At 46.5% G+C, this 9947-nt stretch overlaps 1 pseudogene; it reads left to right on the top strand.

Moving 5' to 3' along the window:
* The first annotated feature begins 7179 nt into the window (after nucleotides 1-7179).
* On the top strand, nucleotides 7180-8967 carry LOC109758948 (serpin-ZXA-like; annotated as a pseudogene).
* The last annotated feature ends 980 nt before the right edge of the window (nucleotides 8968-9947 follow it).

Below are 9947 nucleotides of genomic sequence, written 5' to 3'. Positions count from 1 at the left end.
AGAGAGGTTGACGCCCAGCGGCTCTCAGAGTCCCGGCCGGCTCATAAGAGTGTCCGGCTCGGACTCTTATCTATTCTTGCCTTACACTACAAGTTTTACCCTAACGGCGGCTAATGCTACGGGCCTTAAGCCATATCCGGGTCTTGGGCCCGTTATTGATCCGCCGTCTTCATCTTTGGTACTGGGCTTCGCGTAGTAACCATCACGGGTAACCCGGCCCCTCCTGGGCGGGTGACTCCAACGGTTATATCCTCAACAGAGAGAGTGAGCTAGGGCTTGAGCTCGCTGCCGGATTGGTTTTTTTTATGGGATCCATGGTGGGCCGGACCTGTCAGGCGGACACGTCCGAGCGTGTCCGGGCCGCCCATATCCTCTCTATATTTAAGCTGGATATGAGGGGTGTCAGTTAGTCCGGACGTTTAAGACCCATTTGAGAAGTCTGATTGGATCGAATTTTTATGACCGGTCACTGACTGGACGATTTGTCCGGGCGTTTGAGAAGGATATGAGAGACCCGGGCGTAATGCTCTAACGGGAGGTTGCCTCCAGGTTCGCCGGCCACATGGATTCGTACATAGTAGCTGGAATCAGCGGACTGACCGGGGTTAGCGCATATGCGTGTACTATGTTTGTACGCGGTGCGACGGTGGGCATATGCACCCGGCCCGCGAGCTTTGCATGCATGCTGCAGTTGGCACCAACGCGTACGTGAATGGCGGGAAACTCGCGATGCCATTATACTCCAAGGAGACGTGAAATCTTAAGGCTGAACCGTGCAATCTATTTTTTTTGAGAAACTATAACAGTGTAATCTAGTGTTTGAGTGGGTCTGATGGGCCAAATTAGGCCTTGAATAGCATAATGTTTTAGATTCCTTATTTTTTTCGAGAACACCTCGAAAGGGGCAGGGGGTTCCTGCATTTTATTGAGAAGAAGAGAGTTTGTCCAGTTTATAAGGAAAATCGGACCCGAAAACCTAACATTCTCGGCTAATCAGGGAAAACCGAATGAAAACCCAAAAAGAAAGAAAAAAGAAAACGAGAAAAAAGGCACTAGAACTTGGGGACAGGGACAAGACAACTGCAGCATCAAGGGACATCATCAGAGCCAGACACCAAAGCACCCAAGCCCAAGGTAGTTAGGCGAGGCTCAAGTGCAACCAAAATAACTGCCACTCGCCGAAGGGAAACTGTCCATACCAAAAGACTTTTCTGACTCGGCCTCAAAGAATCATGTGCTAACATTATCATGTGGAAAACATCCTGACAGGTCCAACTTTGACTTCCCAGCGATCCTCGCCAAAGAGCTCAACGCCTCGATCACTTGCGGTGAGAGCGGTTTTTTGTATAGGTGGGACCTTTTGATCATCTGGAAAAAAGTGGACCTTTTGACGAACTTGGCATCTCTCATCAAAAAAAAAATCCCCTAAATTCATCTAAATTTTAGTGATGTTAGCTTCCACTATGCACCTCGTACTTGTAATAAAGTAGCCCATGCTCTTGCAGCCTTGGGTTGTAATGGGCATGAACCCAGTCGCTTGTGGCCTGAGGGTGCACCTGATGATGTGTTGATGATTCTGGCCAGCGATTTGGCTGTGCCTGCTGTGTAATGGAATGCATGATTCCATCTCGAAAATATAATAAAAAATCCCCTGAGGAACCGACAGAAACAAATTATAGGAGACGTGAAATTCATGATCAGAGACTACTCTGCCTCTCGATGATTTGCTTAGTCGATAAGTTCCTGTCTAGCTAGCCTTGACTTGGCGGGTATGCAGCAGCACAAATACATAGGACGAAGTCTCAATGGGCATGAACAATGACTTGGATAGGTTCTGGTCCTTCTTGCGCTCTAGAACTAGCTACTGCTGAGTGTAACACTACTCTGGTTTGAGTATAATTTATCACCTACAAAAAAAAATACACAGGACGAAGTCTCGGATTTCACCGGCAAGGGGTACAACGATGATGGCAAGAGGTTCTTGATGCCAAAAAATCTGTGTGTGGACAGCGGCGACGAGGCTTTATCCCCTCGATCTGGGTTCTGACATGCCCTTGAGAATTATTCAGTAACAGAATTGCCTATAGCCCCGATTATTTGTGAAAATTCGATAGAAGAACACGCTAGCTTATTCATCATAGCTTAGTTAAGGCCGTTTCTCTTGTCTGCAGGGGATCGGACATGTGCCCCCTTCTTGTAGCTTCTGAGTTCTGACCACGTAGAAATCGTGTGACGTTCATCTCTAGCTTCCCTGTCTTCCTACAACTCATTTAAAAGCCTATCCTTGACGCTCGTTGAACGCACGGCAACTCCTCGCTCGAGGCCGGGGGCAGCGTGTGCCCCCACCCCAACCAGATCCGCACACGTGGCCTCCCGCCGTTCAGACATCAATCAAGTCACCAGTACGCCTTCGCCTCCCATGAAGCTTCTACCCCAACCTCTATGCTCAGAAACCAGCTGCCTAAGTCTCAGTACCTCCCTAGGATACAAGCTCTTGAACAGTTGCTCAATTCAGAGCAAGGTGACTCTATGGGATTCAACCTTTTGAGGGAAATGGAACTGGTGGGGGAAGATGAGATTGGGACTGATGATGAGAATGAAGATTTGGATACTGCCACCGAAGCCAATCAACTGCTGCTTGAAGAGCAATCCGAGGTTAATTTTCCTATCATGAAAATTGTTGTTGACACCAAGAAGTGGGGCCCTGTCCAAGCTGCTAGGATGAGTTCAAGGATTGCTGGGGACAAAAGAATCATCATGGAAAAGGCTCAACAGCTTAAGGAGGTCCAGAACTTGGAAGTCCAGAAACCACATGGTAAGAATCAAAACTCTTTTAACATATTCAATGACCCTGCTTTTCTTTCAGTTGCCACTAGCATTGGAGTAGAGGTCGACCTAAGGAATACTGCTAGTGTTTCTTCTTCACACACTGTAGTGGAACTGAACAAAAGTCAGACCGTGACTGAAGGTCATGTGTCTGAGCTTGCAGAGCCTGCTTCTGAGCAGCTAATCATTACTGACCCACCATCCAGTCTTAATGATGGTCTCTAGTCACTAGTTAGAAAAAATAGGCAGGGCAAGCACCCCAGGACAGAGTTAAATGAATGCCCTATTCTGGAATGTTAGAGGTATATCAGCTGCAGGCTGAAAACCTCTCATCATAGACACTTTAGCTAAAACCCATGCCAATATCATAGGTTTTCAAGAAACCAAGAAGGAGGAGTTCTCCCCTTCCTATCTTAAATCTTTAATTGGGCATGGAGATTTTGCCTGGCATCACCTCCCTGCCACAGGCACTGCTGGGGGCATCCTGGTGGGAGTGGACCAAGATGTCTTTGAGGTGACCTCCTGGTCACATTTAAACTTTTCTGTCAGCTGTGAGTTAAGACACAAAAGTCTTGGTCATCTATTTAGGGTTGTTGTAGTCTATGGCTCCTCTTATGAAGAGGGCAAGGCAGCTTTTATTTCTGAGCTGCACACTTTGTTTGTAGACAATCACATGCCCACCCTGATTGGAGGGGATTTTAATCTAGTTAGGAATGCCAAAGAGAAAAGTAATGGAGTAATCAATCATAGATGGAGTGATAACTTCAATGCTTGGATTGAGATTTGGGGACTGCTAGAGATTAAGCTCTCTAGCAGAAAATTCACTTGGGCTAATAACCAAGTGGACCTCATCATGTCTACTATTGATAGGCTCTTCTGCAATACTGACATGGATGCTCTTTTCCCTCTGGCTACATGTAGATCTCTCCCTAGATGTGGTAGTGACCACACCCCCCTCCTCTGGGATTCTGGGGTTGATGTCCAACCTAGGAAAAGTAGTTACAAAATGGAAAAATGGTGGCTTCTTAGAGCTGATTTTTCTGATCTTATCCACAAAATTTGGTCTGAGCCAAACAATGCTGCTTCTAGCCTAGACAACTGGCAGACCAAGATTAGAAGCCTCAGGAGAGTCTCCAAAGGTTGGAACTCCAATGAAGAGGCTAACCTTAGGAGATATAAGAAAATTTTAGTGGAGGAATTTGACACTTTGGATGTTAAATCTGAAACCTCTGACCTTTCTGAAGAGGAGTTTGGCAAAATGAAGTTCATTCATACTGAACTTCAGAAGATTTGGCTTCAGGAAGAAACTAAAGCTAAGCAAAGATCTAGAGATAGAGATATTAAAGAAGGGGACAGGAACACTGCTTACTTCCATGCAGTGGCTAACCAAAGGAGGAGGAAAACCCTCATCCACTCCTTAGATGGCCCTGATGGGCCTGTCTATGACATTAAAGATATGCTTAAAGTAGCAGGAGACTTTTATAAAGATCTGTTTAAAAAAGATCACAGCTGTGGTTTCACGCTGAACTCTGATTTCTTCTCAGCAGATGAGCTAGTCACACCTGCTGAGAATGAAACCCTAGAAGCACCTTTTACTGAAGAAGAAATAAAGAAAGCAGTCTTTGACTCCTACCCTGATGGTGCTCCTGGACCAGATGGGATTCCTTTCTTCTTCTATCAGCATTTTTGGGAGTTGATTAAGGTGGACCTAATAGCCATGTTTAATGACTTCCATAAGGGGGAGTTAGACATACACATGCTTAACTTTGCCATGCTTACTCTCATCCCTAAGGAACCTGATGCTACTTCTATGAAAAAATTTAGACCCATCAGCCTGATCAACTGTAGTTTTAAGATTTTCACTAAGGTCCTGACTAACAGGCTGACTAGGATTCTGCAGAGGCTAATTGCTAGTAACCAATCTGCCTTCCTCAAAGGCAGATACATCCTGGAAAGTGTGGTAACTGCTCATGAAGTAGTGCACTCAGTCCATTCTGGGAAAAACCAAGGTTTAGTTCTGAAGCTAGATTATGAAAAGGCTTTTGACAAAGTAGACCTTAGTTTTCTCCTGGACCTTCTTAAGAAGAGAGGCTTTGGTAGTATATGGATTGATTGGATTCAACAGATCACCCATAGTGGCTCTGTTGGGGTCAAAAATAACAATAGTGAAAGCAATTTCTTCTTAGCTGGGAAAGGGCTTAGGCAAGGAGACCCTATTTCCCCCTCCTCTTCAATTTAGTAGTAGATGTGCTGACCAAAATGTTGTCCAAAGTAGCTAATAGTAACTTGATTGCTGTATTGTGTACTGAAGTCTGCACTGGAGGGATTATTTGTCTGCAATATGCTGATGATACCCTTCTCTTTTTGGATAATGACATTACCCATGCCTCCAACCTCAAAACTATCCTCACCTGTTTTGAGCAGGTTTCTGGGATGAGGATCAACTACTCCAAGAGTGAGTTGATCCCAATTAACATGGTAGATTCTGAATTTAGGCCTTTCCTTTCTGTCCTGGATTGTAAAGGGGGGTGCTTCCCTATTAAATACCTTGGTATCCCTCTACACCATGACAAACTTAGGAAGGAGAATATCCAACCTCTGATAGATAAGATTATGAAAAGAATCGCTGGTTGGAGAGGTAGGCTCCTCTCTTATAGAGGTAGGCTTATTTTGATCCAGGCGTGCCTAGCCAGTATCCCCATCTACCTATTATCCTTCTTCAAGTTCCCTAAATGGGCCATTGAGATGATCAACTCTCAAATGGCTAACTGTTTGTGGAATGATTTTGAAGGCCATAGGAAACTTCATCTAGCCAACTGGAGGATGGTGTGTATGAAGAAAGAATTTGGAGGTTTGGGTATCCCAAACCTCCAAGATGTCAACTTGTGTCTGTTAGGTTCCTGGGTGAAAAGATACTACGAAAGTGAAGGAGAACCTTGGAAAATGATCATTGATCACAAGTACATGGCTTGTAAGATTAACATTTTTGCGCCTAACCTATCCCCCAGTGCCTCCAGGTTCTGGAAGGGTCTGAAAACCATCATCCAAGCGCTAAAATTTGGTTACAGGTGGAAGGTTGGGTCAGGTGAAAAAGTTAGGTTTTGGGAAGATACCTGGTTTGGTACATCCCCTTTAGCAGTGCAATTCTGGCCTATGTACTCGTTATGCAATGAGCAAATCAAAAGTGTCAGGGAAGTATGGGATGGTACCCAACTTAAACTCACATTTAGAAGAAATTTTGATGACAGGCTCATGGAGCAATGGTACCAAGTAGTAGAGATAGCTGGTAGCCTGACCCTTACTAATGACACTGATGCCCTAATCTGGCAGCTAGAGAACAAAGGAGTTTACTCCACAAGTCCACTCTACCATGTGATCAACTTCAGGGGGGTGCAACCAGTCTTCATCCCCTCGGTGTGGAAGCTTAAAATTCCACCAAAAATTCATGTCTTCCTATGGCTCCTTGCCAACAACAAGCTGATGACCAGGGATAACCTTAGGAAAAGACAGATTATTAAGCCACTTGATTGTATGTTCTGCTCTGAGGCTGAAACATGCTCGCATTTGTTTTTTGGCTGTGTAGTCTCTAGACAGATTTGGCCTCTGATCTCAAGTCATTTCGGGGTGGATACTGGAACTGACTTTGAATCAGTGGCCAGACTCTGGATTGCTAACAAAAACACTCTGCCCTCAACACTGCTAATGCTGCTGTACTTTGGTGTATCTAGAAATATAGGAACTCTATGATTTTCAATAACACCTTATGGACATCGATTAAGCAGGTGATGAGGCTGATCTTAAAAACTATCAAGAGCTGGGTGATTCTGTCCTCGGATGGGGCTGTGGAAAGGCTGGAGGCCTTCACAACACACCTCGCGACCCAACTGAGACAACCACTGATGATTAGTGGCTGATCCTGAAGCGCGCTGAAGCCCCACTGGTGACCCCTTGGAACAAGCTGAAGATCTCGGACGACGCAGTGGGCTTTTCGTCCCCCTCCAAGAAGCGCTCTGAAGCAGCAACGATGCCGAGCCCAACCTCGACCCCGGTGGCTGCCTGGTCCCCTCAAGCGGTGACTGCACCGCCGCTGAAGTCGCGCAAGGCATCCCAGGAGCTGATCTGCATCTGATGCTGTGTAGTGTGTGTGGAGCCCTTACGGTCCCTGTCGTGCCGCATTGCTTATGTAAACCTGTTTGCGAAAACCTGTAGTGGCTTAAGCCACAGCTTTCTTCTGAACTGCTCCTCTCAGTGAGCTGATGTAAAAAACTGGATTTGGTTTCATTCGATAAAATGGAACCAGGGAGGGGCCTCCCTGTTCTTCTAAAAAAACATCGCCCACAGCACCACCCTGCAATGGCAGCCACCGGCACCCGCCTCTCCATCGCCCACCAGACGCGCTTTGCACTCCGCGTTGCCTCCGCCATCTCCTCGCCCTCGAACGCCGACGGTGCTGCCGGCAACGCAGCCTTCTCCCTGCTCTCCCTCCACATCGCGCTTAGCCTCATCGCCGCCGACGCGGGCGGTGCCACCCGGGGTCAGCTGGCTGCTACACTCGGTGCTGAAGGGACAGGCGAGGCGGAGAGCCTCCACGCGCTCGCCCAGCATGTGGTCCAGCTGGTGCTCGCCGACGCATCGGCCAAGGGCGGTCCTCGCGTCGCGTTCGCTAATGGCCTCTTCGTCGACACGTCGATGCCGCTCAAGTCGTCCTTCAAGGAGGTCGCCGTTGGGAAGTACAAGGCCGAGACCCACTCCGTCGACTTCCAAACTAAGGTGATGTGCATGTGTCCGATGCTGTTAATTACTCAGTCCTTCTGTTCGGCATCAGATTCAGTTGTACAGTACCGCTTTTTCTGTTATGTGATTCTGTTTTACAGCAGAGATGCTTTATGCAAATGTTGCTCATGCTGTTTTTACTTTGGTGAAACTACAACTAAATTATGTAACATATAACTATTTATGATTTTGACAACTGTGCAAACTATTTAACGGCGCGTTTGCTCTTTTCATTGGTTCAGGCTGCTGAAATTGCATGTCAAGTCAACACATGGGTAGAGAAAATCACATCAGGTATCATCAAAGAGATCCTCCCGGAAGGATCTGTCGACAACACCACTAGACTTGTTCTTGGAAATGCCCTTTATTTCAAAGGAGCCCGGACAGAGGAGTTTGATGCATCCAAGACCATAGACGGCGAGTTCCGTCTTCTTGACGGGAGCTCAGTACAAGCACCATTCATGTCTAGTACAAATGAGCAGTATCTTTCGTCCTATGACAACTTCAAAGTACTTAAGCTTCCTTAGCGGCAAGGCGGAGACATGAGGCAATTCTCCATGTACATACTTCTTCCAGAAGCAAATGACGGTTTTTGGAACTTGGCCGAAAAGGTGAGCTCGGAACCAGAGTTCCTAGAGAAGCATCCCCCAACTGAGAAGGTCCCAGTCAGACATTTCAAGCTTCCCAAGTTCAAGATTTCGTTTGGATTCGAAGCTTCCATTTTGCTCAAAGGTTTGGGACTGCATCTTCCATTTAGCGAAGAAGCCGATCTTTCGAAGATGGTGGATTCTGCAGAGGAGCAGAATTTGTACGTCTCGTCAGTTTTCCACAAGTCCTTTGTTGAATTGAATGAAGAAGGAACGGAGGCTGCAGCCGCAACGGCTGCAGTGGTTATGCTAATGTCACTACCGTTAGACCCGCCAATGGAGATAGATTTTATCGCAGACCACCCATTCCTTTTCGTGATCCGAGAAGATTTGACTGGTGTGGTGTTGTTTGTCGGTCATGTGGTCAATCCTTTACTTGCAGCATAGTGCATCTTCTATGAACACGCGAAAGGGCTTATGTCGCATGCAAGTAAAGAGTTTTATCATGCTATCTTACCATCCCTGAAATAAACATATGCAGTGTCTGGTTTCGAAGTATGACTTCCTTTAGGTATTTCGGTTTTGGAATTGTGGCTTGGTTGATGTACATAATGTGTTTTGGGAAAAATGTATGTTTCTGTCCCCTCGAGTTGTCCACATTTTATACTTTTCTCTTTTGAGAAGGAGTATAACCCCTGGCTTTTGCACCAAGCGATACATGAAGCCATTTTTATTATATCTTTTTTCGATAAAGGGAATATATTAATATCACGAAGATAGCAATTACACCCAGCCTCTGCAACAACGGAATACCATAATGGCACTACATATGCACATAGTCAAAAAGTAAATAAGAAATAGTGCTTCTTCAACCTCTGGTCTTCTGGATGGCGATTCCCACCCCTCTCCTCTCCACCTCTGGCGACTCTGATGGCGATTCTAGGGTTTAACCCTACGATCTCCACCTGGCGAACCCAATGGATGGCCTCCTCCATTGGGACTTTTCCCCCGGCCTTAAGGTCGAGGCACAGGTGCGTGCACGGTTTGGATCTATGGTCCACTTCGTCCCCAACTCCGGCTCCAAGGAATTCTTCCTTGAAGTTTCCTTCTCCTCGGCCTCTTTTCCCCTCTCAGTGGATTCGGTTGGTTTGGCTCTTCAGTCAAGTATTGGAGGGCTTAGTGATGGTTTCAACGTTGTTTGCTTGGGGGATCGTCATTTCCGGTTCTCGGTGGCATCAAATCGAGTGGGACATTTTATCTTTGGTCTACGGGACCGTATTTGGCCGGACTTTATTTGTCATTTTCATTTGCATCGCGGTATGGACAATCGCCCCCGGATTCAATCATGGCATGCGGACTCTGAGCTGACTGGTTTGGCTTCTTCACCTGGTCCGGCGATCAAATCTAAATGGTTATCTTCTCAACATAATGTGCCTATGGATCCTGCATCTATTCCCGTGTTTCAGAATTTGGGTTTGATCCCGCCGCCGACGACCTTACATTCCGGCGAGCCTCCGGCTGTGATCTCTTTTGGTAGTTTTCGGGCTCCGGTTTCTCCGGATATTTTTCGGATTGGGTCCTTATCCCTACCTATCTCCTCTGATATTCCGGCCAAGTTGCCTTCTTTTCGAGGTGGGTTGTTTGATTTGGGATCATGGGAGTCCATCCCGGATGATACTCTTTACTCCATATTGGATGGATGGCAGGCTGGTTATGATAATGACAGTGTTAAGCAAATGGTACAAATCTCATCAGTTCCAA

This window comes from Aegilops tauschii, chromosome 4 (genome assembly GCF_002575655.3).
Source record: "Aegilops tauschii subsp. strangulata cultivar AL8/78 chromosome 4, Aet v6.0, whole genome shotgun sequence".
Taxonomy (NCBI): Eukaryota; Viridiplantae; Streptophyta; class Magnoliopsida; order Poales; family Poaceae; genus Aegilops; species Aegilops tauschii.
The sequence above is the reverse complement of the archived record's forward strand: the minus strand, read 5'-3'. Positions and strand labels throughout refer to the sequence as shown.